Source organism: Ursus americanus, chromosome 22 (assembly GCF_024610735.1).
Source record: "Ursus americanus isolate L20-20 chromosome 22, mUrsAme1.1.p, whole genome shotgun sequence".
Classification (NCBI taxonomy): Eukaryota; Metazoa; Chordata; class Mammalia; order Carnivora; family Ursidae; genus Ursus; species Ursus americanus.
The window spans coordinates 441,772-464,040 of NC_142148.1; the positions used below are offsets into that span (position 1 = coordinate 441,772).

General features: G+C 48.6%; 1 protein-coding gene and 1 long non-coding RNA gene across 3 annotated transcripts in view; one reads left to right on the top strand and one right to left on the bottom strand.

Moving 5' to 3' along the window:
- Positions 1-18,563, bottom strand: part of DNAJC5 (DnaJ heat shock protein family (Hsp40) member C5) — a 36,139-nt gene extending 17,576 nt beyond the window's left edge. Inside the window, exon 1 of one of the 2 annotated variants that reach the window (XR_015720868.1) lies at positions 18,342-18,563. The gene's annotated coding sequence lies outside the window, so the exon portion shown is untranslated. The remainder of the gene's footprint in view (positions 1-18,341) is intronic. The other variant, XM_045794397.2, reaches the window with a different exon arrangement.
- A 257-nt stretch (positions 18,564-18,820) lies between these two features.
- Positions 18,821-20,678, top strand: LOC148108010 (uncharacterized). Its single transcript, XR_015720870.1, has 2 exons — positions 18,821-19,252; positions 19,510-20,678. It is a non-coding gene; the product is annotated as an uncharacterized LOC148108010 (long non-coding RNA).
- The last annotated feature ends 1,591 nt before the right edge of the window (positions 20,679-22,269 follow it).

A 22,269-nucleotide genomic window follows, 5' to 3' on the forward strand; every position in this document is an offset into this window, starting at 1 on the left:
GAGAGGGAGAAGGAGAGAAGCAGATTCCCCGCCCACACACACGCAAGCACAGAGCCCGAGATGCTGGGCTGGATCCAACCCCTGAGATCATGACCTGAGATGAAATCAGGAATCCAATGCTTAACCCACTGAGCCACCCAGGAGCTCCAAGGTGAAGGCACTTTCAATAGAAACCATCTAAGAGAAGCCAACGTCATCCCTCATCAGTTCATTCTTCTTACTTCAGTTAATGATTTATTTGCTATTTTCTCTGGCAATGAAACTGGAGAGGTAGCACAACAAATGGGAGAATTTAAACCAGAAGACAAATCACAAAGTCATAAAACAAATGCTGCAAAGAGATGCCGTGGTGGCTACACCTGAGGACCCCCAGGGAGCACAGCACCCTCAGCCAGGAGAACCGTGACCTGCTGCTTCACTGACCTGGTCTCCCAGGCTCCCCAACACACTGCTTGGCATATCCAAGGCACTAGACAGACACCAGATGGGCAGAGGATGGGTACTTCAAACAACATTCCACTGGAGACCATCACAGCTCATGCATGGTCCTCCAATCATAAACCAACAACATATTCTACGGGTTTTTTCCAACTGGAAATTTAATTAAATTTAAAAGACCATGTAATACGGAACAACTATTCTTATAATATTTCATATCAAAGAACACAGAAACAAGATACCCTATTTTGCACATTTCTCCAATCCTAAGAGGAAAGTCCACTGACTCCATCAAATACATATGGGTTCTCAAAGATGCCCTACCCGTCTATCTCCCATTACTACCGATATTTACATATGGTGGCACAAGGACAGGGCATTACCCTACCTAAGGGATAAAGACTGCTTCCATGTGCCCTGCTGGGGCATCAATGACTGTGATTTCGTTCACAAGACACAAGTCTGGCTCATGTGGCATTTATCATCCTCCATGATCACTTATTTGAAAATATTTACTGAGTCCTCCCCTATGCCAGGCATTGGGAACACCGCGATGAACAGGAGATACAATCCGAGAGCGGGGATTGAGTTCAGTGAAGGAGGACACCCGACATCAGAGTGAGCACGGTTCCCCAAGAATGCAGTTTTATGGGGACAGGCAACAGAAGCAGCTTGTTTATGTTACAGGATTATTCTGGCCATAAGGTATAAAATTAATACGAAGAAAACCATGCCTGGGCACATCATAATCAAACCACTAAAAACCGAAGATCGGGAGGAAATCTTGTAAACAGAGGAAACTGACATTATCACATAGGGAGCAATCCTCTGAATTACATGCTTCTCATCAGAAATCACGGAAACCAGAAGGCAGTGGAGCACATCTCTAAAGTGCTGAGATAAAAAACCCGTCAAACCAGAATTCTATTTGCAGCAAAAACTTCCCTCAGAAACAAAGGTGAAATAAAGACATTTTTAGAAAAACAGAGACTAAAAGAACACATGAAGAAGACCTAAATTAAAATAAATGCCGAAGAGTTACTGGGGCTGCAGGGAATGAAGGTCCAGGACAATTTCTTCCTTCTTGCTTTAAGAAAATACATAGAATTGGTGAAAGCGAAAGTTATCAACATTGGCTCATAGGGTTTACAATGTAAGAAGTAACACACAGGACACGTATGCGTCCAAGGACAGCAGGGGCAGGGACGGGTGCACCTGGAGGCCTTCAGGGTCCCTCCCCTGAACATGAAGGGTTACAACGGAGGCTCTACAAAGAGCGGTCAACACAGCCAGCAACAAAGGACGCTACTCACCAATAAACAAAGGGTAACATACTGACACAGCAACAAAACCCTCAGACACTTTATGTAAGACAAACAAGCTAGACCCCAAATGATTCTATTTATTAAAAGATTAAAAACAGGACAATCTATTGTGATACAAACCAGAAAGGTGCTTGTTTGAGGGCAGTGAGGGGAACCTTCCAGGATGACGGAGACACTCCAAGTTAAACTGGGGCAGTGATTCCACAAGTGTGTGATACACCAAAACTCACTGGAATTTGCTAAGATCCGTGCATTTAACTGTATGTCAATTTTACCTGCATTTAAAAAGCAATCTGTAATTAAGGTTATTTGTTCTCAAAGCAAATTAGATACTATAAGAAAATCGAACGGAACATAAAATTCTCCAATCACCTAGAATCGGCTGCCTATTTCTACAAACTCTCATTTGGACACAGCCACATCCATTTCGTTCTGTTACGTCTACGGCTGCTCTCAACCACAAACCCTAAAAATACTTACTGTCTGGCCCTTTAACGAGAAAAGTAGCTGCCGTGAATATTACTCAAATGGGTATTTTGTATTTTGAGTCAGAAGATGAAACAGATGCTTTCTAAGCATAAAAACTATTAAATTTCTACACTACACACACATTTCAAAAGTTCGTATTCTAATTAGAAACTAACCATTGCCAGGCTGCATGCACCCTCGAAAGCTCCATGCTCAGGGGGAAAGACTTGTAACTAAAAGACAAACTGTAAATGGAAGGACCTTATTTCATCCTTAATGTATGTGATATCAGGAAATGCATCAGAAAGCTATGGGCAAACAGAAAGGTTGTGGAAGGCCATAGGAGAGAGAACAGTTAAGGAGAGAAAGAAATAATGAAGTTTTGTGCGGTTTTTTAATCACTAAATTCAACTTTTGAAAAAAGTTATTGTCTTAATACTTTATCGTCCATCTTTTTTTTTTTTTAAGATTATTTATTTATTTATTCGACAGAGATAGAGACAGCCAGCGAGAGAGGGAACACAAGCAGGGGGAGTGGGAGAGGAAGAAGCAGCCTCCCAGCGGAGGAGCCCGATGTGGGACTCGATCCCGGAATGCCGGGACCACACCGAGCCGAAGGCAGACGCCTAACAACCGCGCTACCCAGTCGCCCCTATTGTCTTTTCTTTAACGAGCAGGTATACCTCAGTGATTAGAAGAAACAGACACTTTTCCAGCACAGGAAACAGATCACCTTAAACACGTGACCCTACACCCTACAAACTGAAGAAAGAACCCTCGTTTGCAGCTGCTCACGCTTCTACCCCCAGTGTGGGCTGCCAGTTTCTTGCCACACGTCCTCTGCTTCCCTCTCATTTCCTTCAGTCCCCCCAGCCCCTGGTGCCATGGGCAGGCAGCCCCACACCCGACGCCAGGAGCAGGGAAGCGTGGCCAGCCCTGAGATGCAGTCTGATTGGGTGAGCAGTGCTCACTGGGCTCAGCCCTTTCAGATGTCTTTATGTCTCCTTGGGGTGATGATGTGGCAACTTGCCACCTGCTGTCTGAAGCATCTTACTCATCTCCAGGCGTCTCTGAGACCCACACTCAAGGCCTGGTGAGCGGCCACGCCTGCCTGAACTGCACCTGCTGGAACTGAAGCACTGCTGTCAGAGGTGTGTTCCCAGTCTTCACTCCAGGGAGGTTAAACCACACCCTCTGGACTGGACCTTCTTTAGTAACATTATGTCTTTAAAAACAAACAAAGGGGCACATTCTGCACCCTGTAGTGCACCCTGGTTTGTGCTGCTAGAAGGAACACAACGGCTGGGCAGACAAGAAGGCACGTGCACACAAGCGGGGAACAAAGAGCTCTAAGGTGGTCAGAGATCGCCAGGCACAAAAGGCAGAAACCTGGTAAGAGGGAGGGTTTTCCGGAAGACACATGGTTTGTCCTCCTCAGTCTGTCCTCCCTGCTGCAAGGGTGCGTCTGTGGCACACAGCTCTGCTCTCACCACGTCTCTCGGGTCTTTCTCAGACACCCCACAGACTGCAGCACCAAATCCCAGCTTCCCTGCCTGCCCTTCAAGGCCGTTTTGGACATGGGCCCTGCGCACCACCAGCATCTTCCCACCACCGTGTCCATTGGGCCTCGGGGCAAGACTGGAATGACCACTTGCTCCTAGGCAGACACAGTACTGTCACACATGAACGCCTGGGCTCTCCTAAAACGATGCCCTGGTTTCTTCCACGTGGGAAGCTCCTCCTTGGACTCCAGAGCCCTGCAGCGACACCCCTGGCTCGGGGAACCCTTTCCTGGCCACTGCTCCCAGCACAAACAGCAGAGCCCTATCGCGTCCTGGGGAGCCATCCTGGGCCTTGAGCGTGTGTCTGTGTTGTTCATTTGTTCAACTGATGTTCACAGAGCACCCGCTGCATGCCACGCTCTGTTCTTAAAGCTGGAGATTAACCAGTGAACAAAATAAACAAAAGAGACAAAAATCCCCATCCTCACAGGTCCCGTCTAAGTCTTCTCTTAGAAGATTTAGAGACCTTTAGGGAAAAGAGCTGAGTATTTGGACTCCTGTATTCCCAGATGTGGTCTCAGCAAGCAGCACAGGTTTTAAAACGCTGCTGTTGAATTCAACCTACTGTTAGGGGAAAAACTGAAGCATGCCCCAACTTTGGAAGAACAGATTTGAAGACATTTTAAAAGGAAAGCTATTTTTGTTCTAAGTATTTTTTATGTAATACTTGATAGATGGAATGGAATATATGGAACACACACACACACACACACACACACACACTTTAAGTCGGCTGCATGCCCAGTGTGGAGCCCAATGTGGGGCTTGAACTCATGCCCTGGAGATCAAGACCTGAGCAGTGATCAAGAGTTGGGTGCTTAGGGCGCCTGGGTAGCGCAGTCGTTAAAGCGTCTGCCTTCGGCTCAGGGCGTGATCCCGGCGTTCCGGGATTGAGTCCCACATCGGGCTCCTCTGCTGGGAGCCTGCTTCTTCCTCTCTCACTTGCCTGCTGTGTTCCCTCTCTCGCTGGCTGTCTCTCTGTCACATAAATAAATAAAATCTTTAAAAAAAAAAAAAAAAAGAGTTGGGTGCTTAGGCAACTGAGCCACCCAGGCACCTGCGGAATACATAACTTATAATGCATAGCGATAAACACCACAATCCCATCCTTCAAATTAAAAACTTGCAAATTACAATCTTGAAGCTTCCTGTGTTCTTTCCATATACATTACCCTGAATTAATGTTTATGACTCTCTTGCTTTAAAATATTACCTCATAGGTTTCTCCCTAACCATTATTTAGTTTCAACTTTTTGAACTTAAAAAAAAGGCCTAACACTATATGTAACCTTCTAGGACTTGCTTTTGAAACTCAGTATGTCTCTAGGACCCACATCACTACGTGCAGCCATACTTCGTTTCCAGTACTGGATAAACTCCAGTCTGTAAAAAGACCACAATTTATCAATCCATCCTTCCACTGAAGGATGCTGGGGACATTCCCAGGGTTTGCTATCACAATGCTGCTCTGAACAATCTTGAGCAATTCCTGGTGTGCAAGTTTTTTTAGGGCAGTGCCAGCCGGCTTAGGCTTAGCGATATTTGCAGAACTTGACAGCAAGAGTTCACAAACTGTTACAGCAACAGCAGCTAAGCACAGGAAAAGATACTCAACATCTTTATTCATTTGGGAAAAGCAAATTAAAACTACAGTATCACTACGCACCTACGAGAATGGCTAAAAAAAATAACCGGAACACACCAAGGGCTGATGAGGGTTAGCAATGACTAGAATCCTCACGCTGCTGGTGGGACGCAAAAAGGGGCAGCCTCTCCAGAAAAAGACCTTGAGTTTCTAACAAAGAGGAACGAAGCCCTGTGTACACAACTCACATGACTCAATAACGCTGTGCTGAGAGGCCAGTCTCAAAGGGTTCACGCCCTGACCCCTGAAAAGGGGCTGGGAGGAAGAGCTCCACATGCTGAGTATGGTGATGCTTACACCAACTTGCGTGTATTAAACTCAAAGAACTGTACATCCAAAAAAAGGGGAGAGGTCAAGCTTACTGTATGTTCATTTTAAAAATAAAAGAGAAGAAAAAATCTGGGCTTGTATTTTATGTTTTGTCATTTATTTTTCTAGTCACTCATTTTCATTGTAGTTTACAAAAGTATTATCTGTCTTCGACAGACTGGAAATTAAAGAAAATCTGGTCCTTCACCACAACCATTTCGGAAGAACTGCTGCTAGGAGCATACCTGGAAGTGGACCTTAGGGTCCCAGGGAACTGGCAGTCTCTACTGGGTGAGGGACGCCACCTGCCCCCAGAGGACCGCACCACTCGGCACCCTACCTGCCACTGCCCCCCGCCCCCCTAGTGATGGGCACTGCCAGACTTCTGAGTTTAGTTTGCACCCATCTGCAGCGCAGAATGACACCTTGCTCGGCCTGAGTCCTCATCACGTGTGGACAGCGGAGGGCAGTGCTTTCCATCGGCCCACTGGTGGTGCGACTGTGGTCAGTGCCCGAGGGGCTACGGGACTTGTCTCCAGGACACCAATCTTTTGCTGACTATGAACGCAACAAACGTCTTCACCTAGTTCACAGTTCTTTTCATTTAACATGGTGTTTTCTATGAACATGAGTTCTTAAATTTTTCTACTGTGGTAAAAAAACATAAAATTTATCATCTTAACCACTGTTCAGTGCACACTTCAGTGCTGTTAACTCTATGCACCCTTGTGCAACAGATCTCACAAATTCCTAATTTTATGTAACTGAATGCACCAAATCTTTGCAAACTGATCATCCGTTTCCTTTTTGCTTTTGTTCAAAAGTCCTTCTCAATCCCAAAGCCAAAAGTAAATTCTCCTATATTTTCTTCTAAAGGTTTTCATCGCAGGTGGTCTATTTCATCTGGAGTTAATATGGGTGTGGCAAGAGACGAAGACCAGCTTCACCCAGAGCCTCAAGTCCCAGACCTCCCCCACCCCCCGCAAATGGTTTGTCTTTCCCCGAGACCTGCAGGGTGCCTCCAGCTTACTGCAAAATCCCACATGAGGTCTATTTGGGGGAGTCCCTATTCTGTTCCATTCTCAGTATACTTTATTCAAAAACCTCTGAACTTATCTGAGGCAGCCTCACTTTACAAAAGCTATAAATTCTTTGGAATTTTCCACACAAATCATTAGATAATGCTACTGAAAACAAGTGTGTTTTAATACAAGCGACTGGTATGAGGACGAGGAGGACTTGAAAAGCAATCGCAAGGTAAGCCCCGCGAGCCACATCTCCTCAGTGCGCAGACAGGGTTGTTCCGTGTGTCCCCCAAGCCCAGGCTTTATAGCCTGCAGACTAGGTGCTGTCATTCAGCAATGAAGGCATGAAGAAGTATGAAGTCACACCACGGGCTTCTTCCTCACTATCTCTGGGGGTATTCCTCCCAGATGCAGAGGCCTCTATGGCTGCCATGCAGCAGTCTCCAGCCTCTCTATCTACTGTGGGTCAAACCAGGATCGTGGCTGGACAGGCAGCCTCAGGAGCCACTGTCTGGCCAGGGGCAGGAAGACAGAATGCCCAAATGGAAGTTCCAGGCAACAAAGATAATGCACCATCTGATGGGAATCTGAAAATATAGAAGCCAAGAAAAACGTTAATAGTGTAAAAAAAAAAAAATGGCTATTTGGAACCCTGACAGGGAGCAGGCACTACTCTAGAAAGAACATGTAATCAGAGAACAAGAAGACCCTGGCTCTATGATAAACATTGTTTTCACAAGTGGAAATAACGTAACCATTTTACAGATTTTCAAAGATAAACTTACAGACAAGCAACTGTATGGTCACACCTTGACGGCAAGGTAAAAGGACAGACAACAAAAGTTGGAGTAAAATGAGAAGGGAAGGACAGAAAGAAACGCTGACACCCTTAGGTTAGGGGGAGACAAACACCACGTGCTGGTGACGGAGCGAGACAAAGTCACAGTGTGAGCGCACAGGAACTGCCCAGAGTGGGGACAGGTGGCAAAGCTGCTGCTGCCTTGATTGGGACAAAAGGTGCAGGAAATTTGCCAGGTGACCAGTCGGAAACAGTGGCGTGGCGTGGCACAGCGTGAGAGTGATGGGCGACCACCAGCAAACACCTCTGGGAAGGAAGGGTGAAGTCTGGGAAGGGTACTGCTGCTTTGCCTCATGCACTCTGGACCTAACCCTATCGAATAAAAACTGCTAAAAATAAAAATACTAAAAAATGAAACACAATAGCGGCGCCTGGGGGGGCTCAGCTGGTTGAGCATCCAACTCTTGGTTTCGGCTTGGGTTGTGATCTCAGCCCCGTGAAGCCTGCCTGTCCCTCTCCCTCTGCCCCCCCCCCCACGCACACACATGCTCACGTGATATCTCTCTCTCAAAAAAATAACACGTTAAAAAAAAAAGAAAAGAAAGAAAGAAAAGAAATATAATGGGTGTTCCAAAGCCCAGGAATTTTCCTCTAAGATCTGTGATGAGCCAGGTAATAATGTACTGCAAAGAACATTCAAGAAGCAGGTGGGTCTGGAGCACCTACCTCAGGCAAAGGAGGGCCCCTAGCACCAGTGCTGCAGAGACTCAGAACCCAGTGAGGAGGCTCAGAGAACCAATGTCTGCATGTCTAACTCTGAATCTGTTACCTATTCTGAAAGGAAAAGAAATCAATATACTGCAAAAGAGAACTGGTACCAATTAACTCTGTTTATATATCCGGAGAAATTCTAAGGAAGAGACAACGAATGTGGGAAACAAGAGATGATGCCAATGTCACAGAGCCTTCTGTACTTATCCCTAACTGAGAATGAATTTCCAATGTAAAGAATTCCTAAAGTCACTGGACATATAGGAACCCCAGAAGATTTTACCTCGCCTCCTAATTCTAAGAAGAATAAAAAGCAACAATGACGCCGAGCCTTAAGGAGAATAAAAAGAGTAAAACAGTCACTTGAGGACGACCTCCCCGCCAATCATCAAAGCACAAGAGAGGCAGCGGGTTTAAATCCGAAGCACAGGAAGAACAGCGAGGTCCCCACAATGAGCCCTACGCTCAGTCACAAAGAAGAGCATCCGTGTACTCCGATAGCAGAGAAGGTGAACACCCTGCCCTCAGGGTTCACAAGAGACGGAGCAACAAGACTAAGGGCCACAGGCTGTGGCAGACAGGTATCTGAGGAAGGAGAGCAAAGACTCAGCCCAGAGCCACATCCTGCACAGAACCTCGGGTTTCCCCAACTGTAGAACTGTGACTGCTAAAACGCAAGAACACCCCCCCAAGGCCCTTCTAACTTACGGACTGAGCAACTGCCCCAAGTCCCGGCAGGGCGTTCAGTAAACGTGTGTGGAATTACTATTATCAGTCACAACTAAGTCCAGAAACCAAGTAAGAATTTTCTTTTTTTAACTGATGCTTAGGATACAGTGAGTTAAAAGGAAAAGGAGGTCAGAAATGAGCAAAATCACAATAAATGTATGTTTATATATTCTCAAAAACTTATTCCTCAAAATGGAGGTTACCTCTGGACCGATCTGGGAAAGAATGTGTCCTCTAACAAAAGCCCACCACTTCTGCCGCTGCCCTCTGAGGTGCCAACAACAGGGAAATGAATCTGGGTGACACAAAATGAGGCCGAGGAGTAGGACAGCAGCTCGGCACTAACAGCTTCTAATCCCCCTGTATCAAACCAGCCTGAAACAAGCTAGAACTCTCGCACCCAGAACATGACTTTTCCACCCCCGCACCACTGGAGACGGCAGTCCTCCTCCGTGCACGCTGCTGGAGAAAAAGATGCTAGGACAGAACCATTACTTATGACCAAGTTTCCAAAAAACCTTAATATATTCCCAAATCTAAACATGAACCTGACAGTGGAAGACAAAATACTTCTCATAAAACTAATGAGCATTAGGGATTTTTGGTTGTTGATGTTTTAACCTCACAACACCTAGAATCTCAGGCTAATAAAGTCACAGGTATTTTTCAAGCTAGGTAGGCACCAGGCTCTCTGCAGACTGGGTGTTAAGAATCAGCATGCAGAGCCCAGAGATACTTTGTATCGTGGCAGAAAGGGCAGAAAGTGACGGGCAACCAAGTGAATGCCTGCCAGGAAGAATTTTCTAAAGCCCACTGGGTAAGAGTTCATAAAAAGTGACAGATGAGGCCCAGTGTCTTCTGAGGAACACACCCCAAACACACCTGCTGGAAATGGCATGATTTCCCTGTACTGTGGTTCCTACTGGTGTGTGAAAGTCCCCTGGGAAGATGGCCAGCCTTTGATGAAGTAAGATGGACAAGGCTTCAGCGTGATCCCTTCCTGCAGCCATGACCAGAATCAAACTATCCCGACAAATCTAGAATGAAACCAAGTACACGGTGCTGATAACCCAACTGCAAGAGATGCCCGGGGTCAGAGGCAGTGAGTGTCAAAATATATGCGTGTACCTCAGAACAGAAGGCTGGTACAACCTGCTTAATACCAACATGGCAGCTAGTTTCGGGAGTGCTTACCATGTACAGGCATTTAGAGCCACACATGCCCTGGACACCACCAGATGTTCCTAAGAAGTCTGTTGTACAGGCACCTGGTCCAGCGGGTGGTGGGAGGGCAGCTCTGAGGTCACCTGCCAGGGCTGGAACTTGGCTCAGCCACTCATGGGCTCAGTAACCTGGGCAAGCTACTCAACATCTCTACCTCCCCTTTGCCCAATGGGAATGGAAATAGTCTAGCTGGTACGTCTGCGACCTAGCTCGTGTGAAGTGCTTGTAACGGGGCCTTATACACTATATCAGTTATTACTAGTACAATCTCCAATCTACAGATGAGAAGACTGAGGCTCAGAAACATGGAGGAATCTACTCGAGGTCACTCTGCTGGGAATCGGTGGGGTTGCCATCCCCAACTGCTGTAAAACTTGATCCTCAGTTCCCTGTTTCACAAATGGGAGCAATCTGTCCCTAACCCTAAGCACAAATTACTTTCTCATGCATGAAGCCTCATCTGAATAAGATACTATGTTAAAACCCTTTACTGTATTTTTAAAATAAAAACAAACAAATATATAGACAATGTTTACAATGGGGCGCCTGGGTGGCTAAGCTGGTTGAGCGTCTGGCTCCTGATTTCGGTTCAGGTTGTGATCTCAGGGTCTCAGCTCAGGTTGCGATAGAGTCGTGAGATCAAGCCCTGCATCAGGCTCTGTCTGTGCTCAGTAGGCGCCCCTGTTGCATACTTTTTAGACGTAAAAGGTGTTTTCTTTTTACCTCTTAAACTTAAAAAAAAAAATCCATTTTTATTTTCAAGATTTTATTTATTTGTCAGAGTGGGAGAGCAAGAGCGAGCACAAGCAGGGGAGGGGCCGAGGCAGAGGGAGAAGCAGGCTCCCCACTAAGCAAGGAGCCCGACGTGGGACTCGATCCCAGGATCCTGGGATCACGACCCAAGCTGAAGGCAGACTTCACCGACTGAGCCCCCCAGGTGCCCCCTCCATCGGTACATTTTTCTGAAAGAAAAAGCAGAGGCAGATGAAACAAGTGTGGGAAGACACACACCAGGAAGGGTGCTGTTGGTAACAATCAGTTAGGCTTACCCAACCAGGCAGGATGGTGCAACAGAGCACAGCAGTTTAGAAGGTGTAAACTGTGTAGGCTGTCACTCTAACATGTGACAGCATTATTTGTGCTTATTCTTCAATACCATACCTTTTATACTCAACAAAGTATGGAACTGTCGGTTTCCTTATCTACCAAACTGGAAAAGAGCTACCTTGCAAGGCTGTCCTGGGAATTACCGCCACTGTGCATTAAGTACACCGGCCTGTTCTGTTCGCAAACAATAGCTGGGATCAATGGGGGGGGGGGAGTCCTCTAAGTGAATTCCATGAAAAAACATACCGTTTCAAACAGTGTCAACTTTGCTTGGACAGGGTAAGGAATACTTCACAGAAAACTGTCATCCCTAAATTGTAGACTTTCTAGCTTCATCTCAAAATAAAACTGAACTATTAGATTCCATTTAAAAATTCTGAACTTTATGGGGCGCCTGGGTGGCTCAGTCGTTAAGCGTCTGCCTCAGTCGTTAAGCGTCTGCCTTCGGCTCAGGGCGTGATCCCAGAGTCCTGGAATCGAGCCCCACATCAGGCTCCTCCGCTGGGAGCCTGCTTCTTCCTCTCCCACTCCTCTTGCCTGTGTTCCCTCTCTCGCTGGCTGTCTCTCTCTCTCTCAAATAAATAAATAAAATCTTAAAAAAAAATTCTGAGCTTTAGATTTAGATGTGAGGAGCTTCATGACTCAAAGTACAAGATAAATACATCCAGCAAAAATCTTTACCCAGAACACAACTTCTTTTTAAGTTAAAAAACAGGTATTGAATGGTTTTATGTACTTTTAAAAGTCCTTTTATATCTAAACCCATTTTATTTATAACTAAATTCTTAACACAACACAACTTACTGCAACTGGCCAAAAAAAATAAATAAATCTGAGATGTTATTATCAAACCCTACAGCAGTAGCTTAATGAGCACCGAAATGTAAAATGTTAAGCTCTCATGTGAGTGAAGAGGAAAAGACACACACTGCCACAGAGAATATAAACTTTGTAATATATGGCAAAAATTACAGTCTGTACTGTTTGACTTAGAAATTTTTCATTATTTATCTTAGAGAAACACCCTCTTACAAAAGACACTCCTACTTAATAAGAAAAATTCAATGGGACTGCTAGCTAAAAATCAAACATTTGCTATGCCGCTAATCCCTTCCAATAATAGACAGGGGAAAAAAATAGCCAGGCAGCAGCACATGCTTGCTCTGCAGAGCCCAGCCCCTCCTGCCCAGTGTCTGCAATTTAGCTGGGGCTGTGCACTTCCAGCCCCCTTGCTGCCATTCTACTGAGACTGTCAATCCAGCCCCCAGCCCTTGAACCAATGCAAAGTTACAAGACTGACAGGAGACTGGGTTCTGTTGGTTTCACTACACCATATTTCCACTCCACCCAGTGACAAAGAGACAAGAGGCAGGGAGTGCTCTCTAAGAAAGGGGCTGGCCGTCCCAGAGATAGCCAGGGTGGGGCGCAGCTGATAGGGGTGGCAAGTCAGCATTCCAATCCTCTGACTCCCAGGACTGCAATTTTATAACCAATTGGCACAGAGGTCCTGAGAACATAGCAATGGAGACGCCAAATGACTGAACATTTCATCTTGTAAACCACCATATTTGCTGGTGACACACATTCAATGAAGAAAAATTAAAAAGACAGTAAAATTATAAATAGCCCAGGATGACAAATAAGGTACATTCACACTCATCACATTCACTGATCACTGATAATATATCACATAATTTAAACGTATTAGTTGGGTTTCTGCCACAGAAGTTTTATTTTTTTCTATTTTTATTTTTTAAAGATTTTATTTATTCATTTGGGAGACAGAGCGCACGCAAGCATACAGAGGGAGAGTGAGAGGGAGAAGCAGACTCCCTGCCGAACAGAGAGCCTGATGCAGGGGTCAATCCCAGGACCCTGCGATCAGGACCTGAGTCGAAGGCAGATGCTCAACGAACTGAGCCACCCAAGCGTCCCAGAACTAAGTTTTTAAAAAATCATTTATGTAGATATATGAACAATATGCACTGATTATGGAATGAAGTTAACTTTTATTCATTCATTTATGTTTAAAGATTTTATTTATTTGACAGAGAGAGACAGCCAGCGAGAGAGGGAACAGAAGCAGGGGCAGTGGGAGAGGAAGAAGCAGGCTCCCAGCAGAGGATCCCGATGTGGGACTCGATCCCAGAACGTCGGGATCACGCCCTGAACCGAAGGCAGACGCTGAACGACTGAGCCACCCAGGCGCCCCTGAAGTGAACTTTTAATGTACACAGTTCAGTCCTTAAAAAGGAAACCAGTTAAGGGGTGCCTGGGTGGCTCAGTCAGTTAAGCATCCGACTCTCGGTTTCAGCTCAGGTCATGATCTTGGGGTCCTGGGATGGAGCCCCACATTGGGCTCCGAGCTCGGTGGGAAGTCTGCTCAAGGATTCTCTCTCTCTCTCCCTCTGCCAATCCCCTTCGTGCACTCTCTCTCTAAAAAATAAATGGAGAGATCTTTTTTTTCTTTTTTAAAGATTTACTTATTTGAGAGAGAGCATCTCCAGCAGACTCCCTAATGAGAGAGGAGTCTGACGTGGGGCTCTATCCCAGGACCCTGAGGTCATGACCTGAGCTGAAATCAAGAGTCAGATGCCCATCTGACTGAGTCCCCCAGGTGTCCCTAAACAGACAGGTCTTTAAAAAAAAAAAAGAGGAAACAGATTAAGATGGCATCCCACACCTGGTCTCACTACATACTTCTCTCTTTAGAGAGTGAGACGCTGCACTCCCATTTCTGTAGTTTCAGTGTTACCTACCAATATGCCTGCAAGCATACCATGTACTCAAACAAAATCAGTGCAAGGAATGATGAAAGACAAAATCTAAACTGAAGGTTATCTGGTGATCTAATCCTTAAATCTTCCAGAGCTACCGGTAACAGACCAGCTGCTAATCCTCTTCAGAGCAGGTCACTATTTGAGAGACAGTCCTGCTGTCAGGACAGTAAAGGCATAGCATTTTCATAAAATAGAACTACCATTTTCCAGCATTGTTGACACTTAGGGAGGAGTCGATGAGACCCCCTTCCACTTATCACCCCACACTCCCCCAACAGGCAGGCAGGGCAGATACTGTGACCCCCATTTTAGTGAGGCCCCTGTCATGTGAGCCCTAGTCTTGTCATTTTCAGGAGGAAAGTCTAGCACAGACCCTGCTGACCCACAGGAGGGACATCTGCAGCACAGGAATGCTCTAACGACCCAATCAGAACATCGTAAGCCTCAGCTGAGGAATACTGTAGTTTGAACACAGTTCACAGAGCACCCACAGACTCATGAGGGCACCACCGAGGGCTAAGAGCCTCCTCTCCACTTGCGCAAAGACTGGTCATCAAGCTCGACAGCAGTCCCCAGAAGACACAGGGGTCTGTCTTGTCTCTACAGGAAAACTGGCTGCGCTCACTGGATGAGACACTGTTTGCCTGCAGCATTACACACCCCCAAACTGTACAGAGTACCCTACAGGAGCGTTAAAGAACTTTTCAAGGGTGATTATTTTTTTTTTTTTAAAGATTTTATTTATTTATTTGACAGAGATAGAGACAGCCAGCGAGAGAGGGAACACAAGCAGGGAGAGTGGGAGAGGAAGAGCAGGCTCCCAGCAGAGGAGCCTGATGTGGGGCTCGATCCCATAACGCCGGGATCACGCCCTGAGCCGAAGGCAGGCACTTAACCGCTGTGCCACCCAGGCGCCCCTTCAAGGGTGATTATATCTGTGTATATCATGCTCATTTTACTCCCTGACTTTAAAAGCAGCTCCCATCTTAGACAAAATTCTTAAAAAAAAGGGAAAAAAAGATTTTATTTCTTTATTTGACAGAGATAGAGTGTGCTTATGCGTGCACAAGCGGGGGAGCGGCAGGCAGAGGGAGAGGAAGAAGCAGGCTCCCCACAAAGTGGGAGCCCAATTCGGGACTCAATCCCAGGACCCCGGGATCATGACCCAAGCTAAAGGCAGACGCCCCACTGACTGAGCCCCCCAGGTGCTCTGACAAATTCTATCTTATCATGACCCCTCAGCTCCACTGCAATTTTGTCCTTTACTCAAGAAACACCTACTGAGCCTCTGCTACAGCCCAGGACCGACGTGAGCATCTCACATTTAGGCTCTAAAGATGCACCACCCAGCAGGGTGCATGTTAGGGGTTCAGCATGGTGGTGTCAGGTAAGCGATCAGTACGGGAACTGTACAGAAGGCCCAAATTTTCAAGTTCCAGTCTGACACTAAGCAAGGCACTGGTCTCCCAGCTGAGTAGAGTGCCACCTATCCACTGCATGCCAGAAGGACTCAAGAACAAAAATGGCTAAGACATACACAGAATCCTTTCAATCTACACCACTGTAATTAATAGAACCATCCTTAGGAACACAAGAGAACTCCCTCATTCTGAGTTAACAGGGGCATGAGGTGAAGGGTTCCAGGGTCCTGCAGGCACAAGGCAGGACTCGGCCTGCTTCTGCACAGCATCACAGCAATGAGGCTCACTTCATGTAGTTCTCCTAACAGATTACACCACCTCAATCCACTTAATCAGCAAATGTCACCAAGTATTAAGGGTAGCATGTGGGGTTTTTCTGGGGGGTGAGGGGGATGGGAGAAGAGGGAGGAGAGTAACCAAAGACAAAATTTCTAGAAGCATTACTACCAGATTTGACTTTAAAAACTTTTTATTTTGAAATAATTTAAATTAGAAGTTGCAAAAAAGATTTAGAGGGAGGTCTCAAGCACCTCTCTGATTGTTTAACTGACTGTCCTTTTTCAAAGGGCAGGTGGCTGGCCACACACTTCCCTCAGAACCCAGGGCCTCTAGGTGCTCAGTACTCACTCACGATGACTTCCAGGTGACAAAGTCACCATGTTGCACAGGAGGCACTAGGCTCTGTCACTGATTCAACAAGTATTTTCTGGGTATGTGCCAGCAACAGTTCTTCCCATGAAACAGACTCCCTATGGATCTCATCTCATAGTAAAATAGTAAATATGATAAATATATTAAACAGCACATAAAAATAACCAAGTGCTGTAGGAAAATTAAGGAGAGAAGGGAGACAGGAAACGGGAGGCAGCGAGCTGAAATTCTATGTAGGGTAGTCAGGGAAGGCCTGGCCTCATGGGGTGTGAGGATGAGGAAGTGAGTGTTCCGGGCAGACTGAAGGACACAGCACACGAGTTTGCTAAGAGACAAGCAAGAAGGCTGCCGTGGCAGGGGGAGGGTAAGTCAGAGGGCAAAGGTAGAAGGCTGGTCACAGAGGAGTAGGAGAGGCCTGACAGGCATCCCAGAGGCCCCACTGGCTCCACAGCTGAAGAGCCAGTCCCTCAGCAAGGCTCAGAGAGTCCACCATAGGCCTGCCTGAGTATCTGCTCACCACACAACCCCTGGGTGCTCTGCTTAGACCAGGGCCAAGGGGGCCAGGCTCTGAGGGTCCTGCAACACACATCTCCCTGACAGTCCTGGGCACCCACAATGACCGCTGGGGGGCCAAGGCCAGCTGGATCACACAAACAGATCAGCCACACAGCCAGCCAGCCAGAACCAGCTCCTATAGCTCTTGGTTTGGCCACATGCCATCAGGAGCTGCCCTGAGTCCCCAGGACCCTGACACAGGTGAAAGGAGGACCGCGCACACTAAATGATAAAGTTTCCCAAAGCCCTTAAATGCTGGCTTCCAATTTCACCTCCTGTTTAACAGATTACTCAATCCTGAAACTCAGCAGGATATTTAACTAGAAAGAAGCAAATAATTGAACGTAAAGTCTTAGAAGCGTTGGCTAGAGTTTTGCCTTTAGGGAACCATGTTAATAGCTGGGGCAATATAACTGTTTTTGGCATTAAGATGGTTTTATCAGTAGACAACTAATAAAGGACAAAGGTGTCTAACAATTCAAACGCAGGACCTATTAGGCCATGCCCGGCAAGTAAAATATCCGCTTTCAGACCTAAACCTGAAAAAAACAAAATAAAATTGAAACTTTTGCTTCCTTTTCCTGTATGACACAACTGAATGAATTTTGAGAAATCATCTCTCAGGCACATGAAAAAGGGAGCTCTTAATCCAGACACTAACACAAACAAGTTAGAACCTGAACAGATGAGCTCCTAATACTGTCTCCTCAAAGAGTATAATACAAAGCAATGCTCAAAATCATGCCTCGATAAAACATTATTTTTGCAAACCAAATGATTTTAACCTGAAAGATTAATTTACAGCGCGTTAAGGAACAAATTTCAATTCCCCGAGCTGTAACATAATGACCCAGGGACCAGATGATGTGGCTCTTGCCCTTAAAGCATTGGTCCTCAACCATCCTCCCCCCACCCCCCAGCCCAGGAAGGAAAAGACCCTCCGGTCGGTCACGGGGACAGTGGGGGCGGAGGGAAGGCCGCGAGCTGACCGCGATCCGGCAGAATGGGGGATGGACAGAGGGAGCTCGGCGCAGACCGTGAGACCCCCCACCCCCACCCCGGACTGCGGCCCCACCTACCCACCCACATGTGAACGCAGGCTGCTCCGAGAGGCGCTGTGCCCAGACCCGGTCGTGCCCCGACACAACTGCAGACCCAGGGAGCACCCTGGCACCGCTCGGCCGGCGCAGACCCCTCGGGTCGTCCCCGGCCAGGGCTCGCGCGGGGCCTGGACAGCGCGGGGGGCGCGCCTTCCCGCCCGTCCCCCTTCGCAGGCCGCAGCGTCCACCCGGCCCCGCCGCCACAGCGGGCGCTCCGGGGAAGCTCCCTCCCCCGCCGGCCCCCGCCCTGCGCCCCCCGGCCCGGAGGGAGGGTCGCCGCCATTTCCGGCTGCGGGCGCGCAGCCCCGCGCCCCACGGTTCCCTCAGCTCGCGCCGCCCTCGTCCCTCACCCCGCGCCCCCGGCAAACCCCGGCGGCCCGCACTGCCTGCCCCGGCCTGACGGGAGGCCCGTCGGGCCCGCCGCGAGCTCACCTGTCCGCCCGCCCGCCCGCCCGCCGGTTCCGCGGCTCCGCTCCTCAGCTCCGCGGCTCCGCTCCTCAGCTCCGCGGCGCTGCTGGGCAGCCGGCTGACGCGCTCCTCAGCCGGGGCTGCGTCTCGGGGACCCCGAGCGGCGGCAGCGGCGACGGCGGCAGGGGCAGCGGCGGCAGAGGGCGCGGGAGCAGCACCGGCACAGGCGGCGGGGGCGCGCACGCTCACGCACGCTCACGCACGCACCCGCACAGGCGCGCGCGCCCCCGGAAGAACGTGGGCTCCGCGGGTCGGAGTCGCGGGCGGGGCAGGCCGCGCACGCGCCCAGAGCTCAAGGCCGGGGGCGGGGCGGAGCCGCAAGTGACAGCAGCGGAGGCTCCGAAACGCCTGGCGTGGGCGGAGCCTCGAGCGACAGCCCAGGGGCGGAGCCCCAAGTGACAGCCCAGGAACGGAAGCCCCGGGAGCTGTGGGCGGAGCTCACACCGCGGAGCCGGAAGCGCCTGCCGCCGGGCCAGGGCGGGACCGAACCGCGGGGGCGGAGCCTCCCGCCAAAGCCTGTGGTGCTCTCAGGTGTGCGGACAGGTGATGCGGTGAGCTGCGGGAAAGGAGGAGTGCGGGGCGTTGTGTTGCAGCTGAGTTTGCTCAGCGCCTTACGTAAGACTGATAACATGTAATCGTCCTCGTCAAAGAACAGGAGAGGGCGTTGGCGGGAAATGACCCGGAGGCCGACGCCCCCTTCCTGGGGCCACTGTTAGGGACTGGCATTTGCTCTTCCCTGGAGCTCAGGGATGGGACTTCCTGCCCAATCACTGAAGTGCCACCGCCAATGTCCAGCCACGCTCCCAGAATCGCCTTCAAACAGCGGCGTGGAAAAGCAGGAGGACCAACGTCCATTCACTTCCCTCCCTATCCAGGTAGGGCTCCGGCTCATCCTGTTGACCACCTGGGAGGGGAGGCCTGCCCGCCAGCTTTCGCTGTCACTCCCCCTATAACCGAAAACAGCTCTACCGTTTATTCGGTGCCTGCTCTGTGTCTGCTACGCTGGCACGTGCCAGTTTTCATCCAGAAGCCACCCAAACAGATCTTTCTGGTCAGTGCTTCTGCCTCCTCGCTTCCACCGTGCCCACTGGCCATGCATGTTCCGTTCAGCGGAGTTGTCTTCTTAAAACAGAAACCTGATGCCATCGAAGGCTTCCTACGACACCGGAGTAAAATCCAGGGTCTTTGCCAACAGGCTGCGACCTCTAGCTACCTCTGCCCTCTTCTTACACCTCCCTGCCATCATGCTGGCTGTAGTCAGTAAACTGCAACGTCAAGCAGGCAGTAAGAAAAGGCCAGATTAATACTGTCTATTGATTCAAGAGGATGAAGGATCCCAGGACAAAATCACAGGAGGAAGGAAAGAATAAAATGGACCTGATACCAGTATCAGACTGAAGTTGTGTTCAGCCTATGTTGAAAGCTGCACGAATGAATGAGCCAGGCCTTAAGGAGTCCCTCCTTGATCTAGTTGTTCCACTTTAGGGATATTCTTCCTAAGAAAATGTTCCCGAATACAGAAAAAAGTGTATGCTCTTGATGGTGTTATAATAACGAAAATGAAAACCTGCCCAACCATACAAGTAAGCACACTCAAACGGAGCAGTATAGTTTTGTGGGTTTATTTGGGGGGGGGGGGCGGCGGGGCGGGCAGAGAGAGAGGGAGAATCTTAAGCAGGCTCCATATCCAGTGGGGAGCCCGACATGGGGCTCGATCTCAAAACCCTATGATCATGATCTGAGCCAAAATCAAGTCCAATGCTTAACCAACTGAGCCACCCAGGCACCCCTGAACAGTATAGTTATTAAAAATGTATGCAAAGGGGGCACCTGGGTGGCTCAGTCAGCTAAGTGTCTGCCTTCTGCTCAGGTCATGATACCAGGGCCCTGGGATCAAGCCCCAGGTTGGCTCCTTGCTTAGAGGGGAGCCCACTTCTCCCTCTGCCTGTTGCTCCCCTTGCTTGTGCTCTCTCTTGCTGTCAAATCTTTTTTTAAAAAATGTATACAAAGGCTGCAAAATAGCATAAAAAATTCTTGTGATAGTTCCTGAAGGTAAATGAGCAAGATGGAGGATAGAAAACGTTCATCCTGGGGCGCCTGGGTGGCACAGCGGTTAAGCGTCTGCCTTCGGCTCAGGGCGTGATCCCGGCGTTATGGGATCGAGCCCCACATCAGGCTCCTCTGCTATGAGCCTGCTTCTTCCTCTCCCACTCCCCCTGCTTGTGTTCCCTCTCTCGCTGGCTGTCTCTATCTCTGTCAAATAAATAAATAAAATCTTTAAAAAAAAAAAAAAAAAGAAAACGTTCATCCTTACAAGTGTGTTTATAAATAAGCAACCCAACCTGTTCAGAGGACATAAGACAGAAAGCGTACCTGTGAAATGCTGACAGTGGCTGTCATCAGCCCCTGTGCTCTCCGTGCCCCTTGACCAGGCGAGGCGGACCTCGTTATCCTCACCTTGAGACAAAGGAACTGAGGCTTTGGAGAAGGAGGCGCTGCTGCTACTCTCCAACAGCAGCCCCTCCCAAGGATGCGCTTGCTTCTACCTGCCCCACCACTTGTTCCAGTACCCCAAGCTCTCAAAGCTCACCTCACACAAGCCTGTTATGTAGGGCAATACCTCGTCTTCCCAACAAATGGAATTGCAAAGCCCTTGAGGGCTGGGTCCATATCAGATTCCTCTATCCCACAAAGCCTCACAGATTTTTACCCACAGAATATTTGAATATTGATAAATGAAGACTACATGGGGCACCTGGGTGGCTCAGTTGGTTAAACATCTGACTCTTGATCTCAGCTCAGGTCTTGATCTCAGGGTCTTGAGTTCAAGACCCGTGTTGGGACACCCAGTGTGGAGCCTACTTTAAAAAAGAAAAAGAAAAACACCACAAAAACAAAAACCAAAAAACCCTCATGGAACCCATTCCCAAAGTAAATGAAGGTAAATGTTGGCTGCAGGCCACCCTTTATACCAGGTGACTGTTGTACTGGACTGCCGTGTGGGGTGCATAGTTCGTACAATGTGCAGTTACTAGCTTTCCCTGCTATTATATCTGGAGCAAGTCTGCTCTCTGGTCCCAAAGGGAAGTCCGATGCTCCCAGTAAAAGCGCTGACCACCAGGAACACCCAGGACAGCAGGAATGGACACATCTGAAGCACTGGGCGGGCAGAAAGAAGGGTCTCCCTCAAAGGGCCTATGGGTGGGTGTGGCTAGCACCTCAGGGCATAGCAAAAGCAGAACACAGAACAGTGTCTTATGAATAACAAAGAGAAAGGAATGAGAATACGTGTTCATATTTGCTAGCCTTTTCATGAAGAAATGCAAGATGAACAAGTAATGAGTCATCATAGGGACGCCTGGGTAGCTCAGTGGGTTAAGCATCTGCCTTTGGCTCAGGTCATGATCTAGGGGTCCTGGGATCAAGCCCTGCCTCCAGCTCCCTGCTTAGTGGAGTCTGCTTCTCCCTCTGCACCCCCCCCCCCTTGCTCACACGTGTGCACGGTCTAATAAATAAATAAAGTCTTAAAAAGAGAGTCATCACAGAGGGCAGGCCAGTGGGGAAGCAGAGCCTGTTTCTGAGCATGCACTGGACCCACTTTTGAATCTTGAAGACAGAATGTTAACAAAGGAGTCCTCAAACTGCCCTCAGGGTGCTCCACCTGCGCCCCTGCACACACTCGGAGGCCTCCCGAGACAGCCGACCTGTCTGCCAACTCTGCTGACTGGAGCCCGTCCTCCCTGCTGTGAGGCCCCGTCATCTCGCTTGGTCTGTGCCACCTTAATTCGGGAGAGCTCCACTTGACGGTTGGTTTGTTTGTTCAAGGCGGTCACCTACCTTTGTTCACATGGTCCCACGGGGGGGGGGGGGTTGTAAGGACGGGACTCTCTCA